Below are 13,041 nucleotides of genomic sequence, written 5' to 3'. Positions count from 1 at the left end.
AGGGACGTCAGCGAGCTGAACATGTGTAGAACTCGGAGGTGCCGTACGTTCGGTACTTGATCGGTCGGATCGTGAAGACGTACGACTACATCAACCGCGTTGTGATAACGCTTCCGCTGTCGGTCTACGAGGGTACGTGGACAACACTCTCCCCTCTCGTTGCTATGCATCACCATGATCTTGCGTGTGCGTAGGAAATTTTTGAAATTACTGCGTTCCCCAACAATATTGGACTCACCAAATGAAGGAATTGGAAGATGCTTCATGGCTAAAGGCCCTAAGGTATCACACCCCGAGTATGTTGATTTCAATAGTGATGAAGATGATTTGCTAGGTGATGATGATTTACTTGTTGACAACACTAGTGATGAAAACTATGATGAAATTGCTATTTGAAGTATAGGGGATCAGTTGTAGCCTCTTTCGATAAGTAAGAGTGTCGAACCCAACGAGGAGCTACAGGTGGAACAAATATTCCCTCAAGTTCTATCGACCACCGATACAACTCTACGCACGCTTTACGTTTGCTTTACCTAGAATTGGCTTCCTCAAATTGCCCTAGGTCATCGTGAGCAAGCAAGTTGGATGCACACCCACTTAGTTTCTTTCTGAGCTTTCATAAACTTATAGCTCTAGTGCATCCGTTGCATGACAATCACTACTCACTCACATTGATATCTATTGATGGGCATCTCCATAGCCCATTGATATGCCTAGTTGATGTGAGACTATCTCCTTTGTTTCTTCTCCACAACCACTATATTCTATTCCACCTATAGTGTTATATCCATGGCTCATGCTCATGTATTGCGTGAAAGTTGAAAAGATTTGAGAACGTCAAAGGTATGAAACAATTGCTTGGCTTGTCATCGGGGCTGTGCATGATTTGAATATTTTGTGTAATGAAGATGGAGCATAGCCAGACTACATGATTTGTAGGGATTGTTGGGGAACGCTATAATTTCAAAAAAAATTCTTACGATCACGCAAGATCTATGTGATGCATAGCAACGAGCGGGAGAGTGTAGTCCATGTACCCTCGTAGACGGTAAGCGGAGGCGTTATGACAACGCAGTTGATGTAGTCGTACGTCTTCACGATCCGACCGATCCTAGTACCGAAAGTACGGCACCTCCGCGATCTGCACACGTTCAGCTCGGTGACGTCCCGCGAACTCTCGATCCAGCTGAGTGTCGAGGGAGAGCTTCATCAGCACGACGGCGTGATGACAGTGATGATGAAGTTACCAGCATAGGGCTTCGCCGAAGCACTACGACTATATGACCGAGGTGGATTATGGTGGAGGGGGGCACCGCACACGGCTAAGACAGTTGTCTGTTGTGTGTCCTAGGGTGCCCCCTGCCCCCGTATATCACTACAAAAAAATACACTCCATGATGATACGTGTTTGTCACAGTAGGTCACGTTTTCTGTCATGCATGTACATCCATGACAAATTTATGACAGAATCAAGATAGTCATACTTGTGCTATCGTAGAAGTGTTCCATGACATTACCAAAATTATCATCACGGAAGTGTCCACTTCCATGACGATAAATCGCGCATCACAGAAGTGCTTTCGTCAAGGGTGACCGACACGTGGCATCCACTGTAACGGAACGCCGCTAAGCTATCGGGTCCGGTTTTGGATCCGATAACCCGTTAACAGCTCGGACCAATGGGGATTTTCCACGTGTAAAATTCTGATTGGCTGACGGAAACACGTGTCAGCTCCGCGTTGGCACAGGTGTCACCCATCCAATGGGCGAGATGCGCCTATGATATGCTGACACGTGGACCGGCCCAAAAGTGGCCCATAAAGTTTAAATGGGCCGGCCCAACTAAAGGCCCACAAGATTTTGCGGTCCATAATGGGCCAGCCCAGCAAAAGGCTCACGAGATTTTTCGTATCATAATGGGCCGGCCCAGCTAAAGGCCCATGAGATTTTGCAGGCCATAATGGGCTGGCCCAGCTAAAGGCCCGCGAGATTTTGCGATCCATAATGGGCCGGCCTAGATAAAGGCCCAACATTCTCATTTAAGGCCCGTACGGCTAGTGTCAAATCGGCCCATCAACGGCATGTCCTAAACTTGTCATCATCGCGGCCCATGATCACTTCTGGCCCGTTAACAGTCCGGTAAGTATATGGGCCGAATTACGGCCCGGTGTATTTCCGGCCTGTTAAAGGTCCTGCTTCATTTGGGCCCATTTACAGGCCATTGAAACTTTTGGCCCATAAACGACCATGAAGGATTTGGGTCATATTCGGCCATGTCTAACATTTGGCCTGTTAGCGGCCCACTATAGATTTGGGCCACTTTTGGCCTGTTGTGATTTTTGTCCTGTTAACGCCGGACGAAATCCATGGGCCATATGTGGCCCAACGTCACATCGGGCCCATTAACGGCCCATATAAAAATGATGATAATCTAGCCCGACCGAACTTCCGACCTGTTAAAGGCTCATGCATTAGGTCGGCGCATTTACGGCCCGTCCGAATTTCGGCCTGTGAAAGATCCGCATCGTAAATGGGCCCAATCTCACTTTCGGTCTTTTAAAGGTCCATGTTTTTTATGGGCTCGAGATATTTACACCTGTAAACGGCCTATTGTTACTGAGGGCCCAAATTATGTTTAGGCCTGCTAAAGGCCCACTATGGGCACAGGCCTACCAGAAAAATATGAAATCTTATGCTAATTTAGGCCCAGATATTTTTAGTGGGCTACATGCAAATTTCGGCCCATAATCGTTTTTAGCCCAATTGGAATGGGCCCGACGAATGTTGGCATGTTGGGCTCCTACGAAGCTTTCAGCCGAATACATTACTAAGATAAACCTACACTATACAAAAATAGCGTTGTAATTATTGCAGCCTTTGGCAGCAGCATAAATGTTGTATCACAACAAAAGGCCTGTTGGCATAAAGTTTACAGTCCTTGCAGATAAAAGCACCATCAGATGTATAGAAGCACAGATCATTTGACCCGAGTGCTAATGTTTCAGGCTGTAGAATCTGATGGAGCAGCACGATCTTCACCTTTTTTCCACCATTGCTCTTGAACAATGGAGCGAATGTCTGATAGTCTGGTTTCAAAACCATTCATATCTTGACGACATTTGTCAACCACTATTCTTGTTTCCAAAACGACGTCCATTATTGGACTTGTGTCTGGAGCACAGATATATTACTCTGTCTAGCAGGAAGATTTTGTTCAGTAGACGATTTGGACGAGGTTACCTTGACAACCAACTCAGAATTACGCAGGATGGTGCTTTTTGCACTGTTAGTGGAGAGATACTGACGCACTGCAGCAAGAGGTGACATTCTGCCTGTGGTAGCCTCGTCACCTTCAGGTGGTTGTGGTTGTTCAATCATTTTTTCCATAGCTTCCTGAAAGTTTGAACTTGTAGATTAGTGTACCAGATAAGTTACTAATGAGACAAAAACAAACAAAGTAGGTTACACATTTATACATAACTTATTTTGGTGAACTACTGTAATACATTAGCATGTATTGTAGTGCCAACTGCATAATAAAATCACTTTCGGAACAGATGTCCATGTAGCATGCCTACTGTATTGTCTATTTCCTCACATTCGAAGACATCTAAGGATAAAGAGACATGGTTTAAAGTAGGATGAACATAGTATGACATCATTCATATCATGGGCAAAAAGATATAAAACAAACAGGCTATTTGTAGCGACCCGACCCGAATGGATCAAGTCTCTGTGCTTAAGTGTCATCCCTGGATTGGTATGCTGACACACACAGTACTCGAGGAATTCTAACAGAGGTAAATCACATGTATAAAGTAACGTAAATACTATTACCTCAATCCAAATAGTGGAAGTAACAAGGTTGTGGATTCCCATCAACACCAACGGCAAAATTGAGTGTAGAAATCATAACCCTAACGTATCACTTACACGTCGTAAGATATCCTGCAACATGAAACCTTGCAGCCCGAAAACGGGTCAGCACATGGAATATGCTGGCAAATTCACACCATAGAGAAATGATGAACAAAGGCTATCACTACATGCATATATGGCTGGTGGAAAAGCTCTATGGTTATAATGTTTTTGCGACAAGCCAATTTTTCCCTACTGCAAAGGAATAAATTTTATTTAACTATCATGGTGGTTGTGAAACATTGAGATGGTTGACAGCATCTCAATCCCAATTAAGTATCATCATTAACCCAACAAGATTAATTAAAGTAACATGATGAGATCAATATGAATATCCAAAGACCAGAGACTCAAAATTGTCCATAACCGGGGACACGGCTAACCATGATTAGTTTATACACTCTGCAGAGGTTTGTGCACTTTTCCCCACAAGACTCGATCGCCTCCGCTTGATTCTCACACTACATGATGTTTGAGAAACGGAAGACCGAGACACAGTCTTTCAGAAGTGTTAACTCTCTACTCCGGGTAGACAGTACCACCTACAACCCCTACATCTGCTAGTCTACCTCTTCAAGAGCTCACACAACTTAATCAACTATGCTAGAGCCCATAATAGCTTGTGGCTGCACACGGAAGTTTCTGGCATGAATAATCTCATGATCCCTTTGAACCTGGGTGGCGGTCCAAAAGAAAAACAGGCAATCCTGGAATACCCAGGTACCTCAATCCACCCAGATGTGAGTTTTAGTTGCCACCTTAAGGTTAACCATTAATTAACAATCTCACATCTGTCATGGTAACACTCAAACCCAATCCACGTCTACTAGCATAGCATAGTAATATGAGCAACGTAGAAGTAACTCCCAAGGGTTTGATAATAAACAGGTGATAGGTACTACCTCAACTACTTCCCAATACCCACAATTTAATTAGATCCTAATCATGCAATGTCTGAGGGTTGATCTAATGCAATAAAACTGGGTAGTAAAAGAGGTATGATCAAAGTGTTACTTGCCTGCAATGTTGAAGAAGATGATTCGCACTCAAAACTCCTGATAGTTCTACTCGTCAGACTCCGGTCAATCTATCGTAAGCAAGCAATGGTAACCACACATAAGTAATCACTCAAAAGATCAGAAAGAACGAAGAAGATACTTCGGAAAACACCAAAACCAAGCGAATAACTCTTGCAACATAAAACAATTTCTAACAGTACCAAAATTATGTGAATTTGGCCTTATCAGAAAGTTTAGGTCAAGAGCTTCGATTTGCAAAAAGAATCAACTAAATCGGAGTTATAAAACTCAAGTTATGATCAAAAGAAGTTTGAATACAAATCTGTTTGAATTCAAATTTTAAAACTTTCAAAACATGTTCAAGTTGTTTTACTGGATAGAGGGGATCATAACGAAGAAGTGGGCATTGGTTTTGTTGGATTTGGACAAACGAGCGAAAAGTTGTGAAGGTTTTAAGATTAAGGACTAATCTGAAAAAAACAATCTACAACTAAGTCCCTGGACACATGTCAGAAAACGACAAGCTGGAAAACCGTTCGCTGCGGGGCTAATAGAGCGAACGTTCACTAACTAACACATACCGTTTCGAAATAAAAAAACAAGATCGATCTAATCTGGGCCGTCGAATCTGGATCAAACCGACGAGGGGTAGAGGCGACGGTTACCGCGGCGTGGAGGTCGCCGGCGAGGTGGGACGGCGGCGATGGCGTCGGCTGCGAGTGGGGAGGCGGCTCCGGCGGTCGGCTGCTTCGGGTCGAAGCACGGGGAGGCGCGGCGCGGCGAGGCGAAGGCGACGGCAGCATCGGCGTTGGGCGAGGAAGGCGGAACGGGGCGCGGTGGCGGCGGCAGATCTCGTCGGAGCTCGCAACTCCGGCGAGGCTTTGCGCGGGCGGCGGCGGCGCGAGATGAGGGGGAGAGAGAGGGCCGGGGTCGGGGCTTTATAGGAGGCGAGGCTTCGGCAAGGGGCAGGGCGAGGGGACGATGTCCCTTTCGGACACGGCGGCGGCCGGCGAGTCGTGCTGGAGACGGACTCTAGTCGCGAGGTCGGGGACGGACCCGACAGGTGGGTCCCACCTGTCAGCGGCAGAGAGAGGCGGCGACCGATTGGGGCTGCGAGCGGGCGAGCGAGCGTAAGGCGGTTCGCGCGCGGGGAGCTGCTGGGCTGCGGCTGGCCTGGCCCGGTTGGCTGGGCCGGCCCAGTTCGGCGGAGGGAGACAGAGGAGAGAGAGAGCAGTGCTGGGCTTCGGCCTGGCGCTGTTCGAAGAGTTTTTTTTCTTTTTTTTTTAACATTTTCCAGACAAAGAAAAATAATAAAAACGAAATAAATACAACTATTATATTGGCATATAATATATCAAAATTTTCAGAAAAAGATTTCCTACAGCATGGGCATTTTTCTAGCATTAAATAAAATCCACACAAATTCAAATAAATCAAAGAGTGCTACTGCTCTACTAAAATCCAATAAAAATCATTTTAAAAATACCAAAATGATTTCAAATTTATTTATCTCCAATTTTCTGATGTAGGGAATCATGTTACCCTATTTTCCATGTATTTTATTTTTGGAGAAAAATAATTTGAATAAAACCCAAATAACTCCAAATTAAAAATAATTCCCAAAAGGACTTTGAATTTGATCCTTTGAAACTCCCAACTCATATTTCAAATATTATGAAGAAGTCATTTTATCTTCTCTCGTGAAAATCATTGAGTTGCATAAAGTTTTAGAATTGGAAACATTTTCAAATGAAATTCAAATATTTTCAACACCCCTTGTCATTTAAATAAATGGAAGAAGTCATGTCATCTTCTCTCTAGGGTTTTGTGGTGAAAAGAATTTGAATTCATGGAAATCATAAAAGCAAAAATGAAAGTTTGGGAAAGTCCTTTTATTCCCTCTCATTTAACTTTCAAAAAGTTTCGAATTTCACTCAACTACACACAATCAATCAAACAATCAATCAAATCTATCTATTTATTATAACATTCCAAAATTTAGAATTTTGGGATGTTACAAACCTACCACCCTTAAAATGAATCTCGTCCTCAAGATTCGGAGAGGCTAGCAAGAAAATAGGTTAGGTTTGGGGGTCTTCTCAAAATCCATCGATCCTCTCAGGGGGTCTGGGGTGCTACCACCCTTAGAAGCATTGTTACGGTTCCATCAACACTCATATACTCCATCCTTGTCATTGACAGTGTCGATCCTCTCAGATCCTTGAGAAAATTTCTACTCTGGCTCTTCCGGTAGTGGCATAACCTTTACCGCAATTCTTCTGTACTTTCATTTTGATAAGGTGGTTCCGAGACTGGGTCTTCATAGCTGACGCGTCTGGCGCCAATACTAAACAACTATCGATATCTCATGGTGGTCAACAATTTATGGTTTGTCCTGCAGGAAATGGATCTGGTTGATCCTCACCATATAACCTAAGATTGGCAACAACTGCCGTGTACAAGGGAAACATTCTTATACCATTCTAAGGTTCAAACAAGGTTTAATATCGTCGTCTCTCTACTATAGGTAAGTCACTCAGATTTACCATCCCGTATAGCAAGGTGAACAATAAGAGTAAGTCGGTATGGTGATCAATTCATCCCCCACCCAAATCATTTCCCTGTATATGGTTTAGTGAATATCGCATTCTAACACTCGGTCATCCTCACAAGCATTGCAGAATTTTCTCTTGTCGACGAACCAGGTTCGGATAAATCCATGGATTCTGCAAGCCAAACAAACATCTATCGTTCCTTCACAACTCTCAGGTTTTGCGTAAACTCCTATAAAATCGTCGGTTGATATAGGTATATCCTCTTCCAGGGTTTTTCCTTCAGTAAGAGTGTGCTTGCTTCTTGGCAGGTCCTGGAGCCTGTGGGTTATGGCCCATCTCATCACTGGTAAACCTTGAACTCATCATCGGGGAAACTGATCCTTAATCCAACATCCAACTTCCTAGTATTCTTAAATCCATCCAATTGTACTGTCTTCCTTCCTTCTATTGGCACCAAACTAGGACATGATTTTATGGAATTTCCCCTGATCCATATTTCCAACATCATACCTCCTTTATATCCAATAGTAATTCATCTCTTCATCCTCGGGGGATATCCCACATACCGAGATAAAAAAACTTATACTTATGAAGTCCATACTCCACTTCGTGGAACATCATTATCCTTTCCAGGGTCAAGCGTCCTTACAGGGGAATATTGGCCATCTCTGCATGGCACTTCTTCAACTGGGAAACATGAAACACATCATGAACTCCTGACAGTCCTTCGGGTGACTCCAACTTGTTGGCCAGTTCTCCCATACGCTCCAAAACTCGGTATGGTCCTACAAATCTCGGGGCTAACTTTCCCTTAACTCCAAATCGTTTAATTCCTCGCAGAGGGGACACGCGAAGACATGCTCTGTCTCCAATTTCATAGACTACATCCTTGCGTTTTTTAGTCTGCATAACTCTTCTGCCTAGACTGAGCTACCTTCAGTCTATCTCGAATCAACTTAACATTCTCTTTTGACTCCTTGATCACATTTGGTCCAAACAACTTACGGTCTCTAACTTCATCCCACATCAACGGTGTCTGGCTCCTTTTCCCATACAAAGCTTCAAAAGGGGCCATCTTCAAACTGGCTTGGTAACTGTTGTTGTATGAGAACTCCGCGTAAGGTAGCTTATCATCCCTACCAAATCCATAATCTAGCGCACACGCTCTCAACATGTCCTCGAGAGTCTGATTGACTCTCTCGGTCTATCCATCTGTCTGCGGATGAAAGGCTGTACTGAACTCTAGCCTAGTACCCAAAGTCTGGTGCAGCTGATTCCAAAACTTTGAGGTAAACTGTGTTCCTCTATCTGATACGATGGTCCTCGGAACTCCATGCAGACATACGATCCTGGTCATATATATCTTGACCAACTTCGCACTTGTATAGGTGGTTTTTACTGGGATAAAGTGAGCCACTTTGGTCAAGCGAATCAATTGCTATCCAGATAGAATCATATCCCGTTCGGGTTCTGGGAAATCCGATAATGAAATCCATGCCAAGCTTATCCTACTTCCATTCGGGTATCGGCATAGGCTGTAGTAACCCTGCTGGCTTCTGATGCTCTGCTTTTACTCTCTCTGGCATACATCACCTACGACTACATACTCCGCAATATCCTTCTTCATACCAGTCCACCAGAAACGCTCCTTCAAATCCAAATACATCTTGGTGTTTCCAGGGCGAATCGAGTATGGTGAGTCATGAGCCTCCTGAAGTATTAACTTCCTGATCTTTGCATTATTGGGCACATATACACGGTCCTCGAACCATAAGGTGTCGTGCTCATCCTTACGAAAACATTTGGCCTTTCCTTTGCTCATCCTCTCTTTTACCTCAGCAATCTCTTTGTCATTCTTCTGAGCTTCACGGATCTTTCCCAACAATTTAGACTGAACTTCCATTGCTGCAACAAAACCTTTGGGAACAATCTCCAACCGAAGTTCCCTGAGATCCTCTGCTAACTCCTTTGGTAATCCTCCGCTTATGAGGGTATTCGTCCTTGTTTTCTTTATGGTTGTGTCCTATTTCTCCACAAAGCTTGTATGCACAAGGTTTCTTCATATCCTTTCCATAAGGCCTCAACTTTTGGGACACAAGCCAAGACTTTAACAAAGTCCACTTAAATTCCTTCCAAGTGGTTACTCCTTGCCATCCGTTGATGGTTTGGTACATCCTCCACCAAGTAGCAGCACCTCTTTCAAAACACTGAAGAGCATGCTGGGCCATATCTTTTCCGACTATAGGGTTATTCTCCATATGATCCTCCATGTTTTGAATCCATCGGTCTGTCTCCAATTGACTCATCGGTCCAGAAAATATGAGTTCATCTCCATTCATCCTCTATTGGGTCCATGGGTTTGGGGTGAGATAAGAGAGATAGAGAGGGATGCACACAATACAAACAAAAGTTTTGAAAAGACAGATTTTTATTTTGTGGCTGTCAGAAAACAACAAACAAATGACAGCTCACAATTGTCGCATCTAACGTAGGTATATAACAGGGGTTTGGTCTTCTAAGGGTCAATAAATTTTCAACATCGCTGAACTCTTCAAGTCTTGTTCATGTCTCCAATGGCTTCTTCAGATCATGCTTGTCCTTCTCAAGTTCTTTTGCCAGATCATCTCTGTTGACGTGAAGACTCGAGTGTTGTCCTTTAATATTTCTGGAGTTGCGTTCCACACTTCTGGGTTTCAACATCCTTGACATGAACCATGATCCTACTGTCCTTTAGTTCCTGACGAATCTTTGATATCTCAAGGTTTTGCTCCTCTAGCTTGGCTACTTTCAGCTTCTGGGTCCTGAGTTCTTCACGAAACGCTTCCTTATCAAATACTATTTCCTGCAGGTCCATCTTAACTTCTTGATGTAATACTCCAGATCCTGGTGATACACCGGTCTAAAGTTAAAACTTCATCTTGCTGATAGGTGCTCCATCAGCCTTCTACCATCCAATCCTTCCATGCATCTGCATGCTTAACTCCGCACGGTGACAATAGCATAAACGGGTAATAACACCATGGTCAGCCGTGTCTATGCCCATGTTACTGCCATGAGCTTTCATTCCATAACTGATATCTCCTATCTTTGGGTTTTCTTAACAAAAACTTTGAGTTCTAACGCTCCATGTTCCGGTCTTTCTCCGATACACCTTGGTCTCGGGTATTGACAGCTTCAGTCTGCCAAGTTCCATAAGGGTAGCCTTCCTATACCAAATCTGGAAATTCTTCAGAGCCTTCAAATTCTCCTAGTCTTCAGAGTCTTTAACCGTTGTAGTTCCAATTATAACAATGCTCGATAAAATCCTCTTCATTCCGAAGTGGTCTTAGTTATCCGATATCTTGTACTTCTTGGAGTGGTCTCATCAATCGAATCTTCGAGTGGTCAAAAGGGAAAAGGGTATGGTCTCACTAAAAGGGAATATTTGAATAAGCTCAGAAGAGAAAAGAGGTAAAAGATCCTTTTGAAAAGAAAGTTGTAGAGAAAAAATATTTTCCTATGGGCTTGCCAGTTTCTAGGGTCACGTCCTACAGTCAACATGTGCTCTGATACCATCTTGTAGCGACCCGACCCGAATGGATCAAGTCTCTGTGCTTAAGTGTCATCCCTGGATCGATATGCTGACACACATAGTACTCGAGGATTTATAACAGAGGTAAATCACATGTATAAAGTAACGTAAATACTATTACCTCAATCCAAATAGCGGAAGTAACAAGGTTGTGGATTCCCATCAACACCAACGGCAAAGTTGAGTGTAGAAATCGTAACCCTAACGTATCACTTACTCGCCGTAAGATATCCTGCAACATGAAACCTTGCAGCCCGAAAACGGGTCAGCACATGGAATATGCTGGCAAATTCACACCATAGAGAAATGATGAACAAAGGCTATCACTACATGCATATATGGCTGGTGGAAAAGCTCTATGGTTATAATGTTTTTGCGAAAAGCCAATTTTTCCCTACTGCAAAGGAATAAATTTTATTTAACTATCATGGTGGTTGTGAAACATTGAGATGGTTGACAGCATCTCAATCCCAATTAAGTATCATCATTAACCCAACAAGATTAATTAAAGTAACATGATGAGATCAATATGAATATCCAAAGACCAGAGACTCAAAATTGTCCATAACCGGGGACACGGCTAACCATGATTAGTTTATACACTCCGCAGAGGTTTGTGCACTTTTCCCCACAAGACTCGATCGCCTCCGCTTGATTCTCGCACTACATGATGTTTGAGAAACGGATGACCGAGACACAGTCTTTCAGAAGTGTTAACTCTCTACTCCGAGTAGACAGTACCACCTACAACCCCTACATCTGCTAGTCTACCTCTTCAAGAGCTCACACAACTTAATCAACTATGCTAGAGCCCATAATAGCTTGTGGCTGCACACGGAAGTTTCTAGCATGAATAATCTCATGATCCCTTTGAACCTGGGTGGCGGTCCAAAAGAAAAACAGGCAATCCTGGAATACCCAGGTACCTCAATCCACCCAGATGTGAGTTTTAGTTGCCACCTTAAGGTTAACCATTAATTAACAATCTCACATCTGTCATGGTAACACTCAAACCCAATCCACGTCTACTAGCATAGCATAGTAATATGAGCAACGTAGTAACTCCCAAGGGTTTGATAATAAACAGGTGATAGGTACTACCTCAACTACTTCCCAATACCCACAATTTATCCTAATCATGCAATGTCTGAGGGTTGATCTAATGCAATAAAACTGGGTAGTAAAAGAGGTATGATCAAAGTGTTACTTGCCTGCAATGTTGAAGAAGATGATTCGCACTCAAAACTCCTGATAGTTCTACTCGTCACACTCCGGTCAATCTATCGTAAGCAAGCAATGGTAACCACACATAAGTAATCACTCAAAAGATCAGAAAGAACGAAGAAGATACTTCGGAAAACACCAAAACCAAGCGAATAACTCTTGCAACATAAAACAATTTCTAACAGTACCAAAATTATGTGAATTTGGCCTTATCAGAAAGTTTAGGTCAAGAGCTTCGATTTGCAAAAAGAATCAACTAAATCGGAGTTATAAAACTCAAGTTATGATCAAAAGAAGTTTGAATACAAATCTGTTTGAATTCAAATTTAAAACTTTCAAAACATGTTCAAGTTGTTTTACTGGATAGAGGGGATCATAACGAAGAAGTGGGCGTTGGTTTCGTTGGATTTGGACAAACGAGCGAAAAGTTGTGAAGGTTTTAAGATTAAGGACTAATCTGAAAAAAAAACAATCTACAACTAAGTCCCTGGACACGTGTCAGAAAACGACAAGCTGGAAAACCGTTCGCTGCGGGGCTAATAGAGCGAACGTTCACTAACTAACACATACCGTTTCGAAATAAAAAAACAAGATCGATCTAATCTGGGCCGTCGAATCTGGATCAAACCGACGAGGGGTAGAGGCGACGGTTACCGCGGCGTGGAGGTCGCCGGCGAGGTGGGACGGCGGCGATGGCGTCGGCTGCGAGTGGGGAGGCGGCTCCGGCGGTCGGCTGCTTCGGGTCGAAGCACGG

Source organism: Aegilops tauschii, chromosome 5, assembly GCF_002575655.3.
Source record: "Aegilops tauschii subsp. strangulata cultivar AL8/78 chromosome 5, Aet v6.0, whole genome shotgun sequence".
NCBI classification, from domain to species: domain Eukaryota; kingdom Viridiplantae; phylum Streptophyta; class Magnoliopsida; order Poales; family Poaceae; genus Aegilops; species Aegilops tauschii.
Note: the sequence above shows the minus strand (reverse complement) of the source record.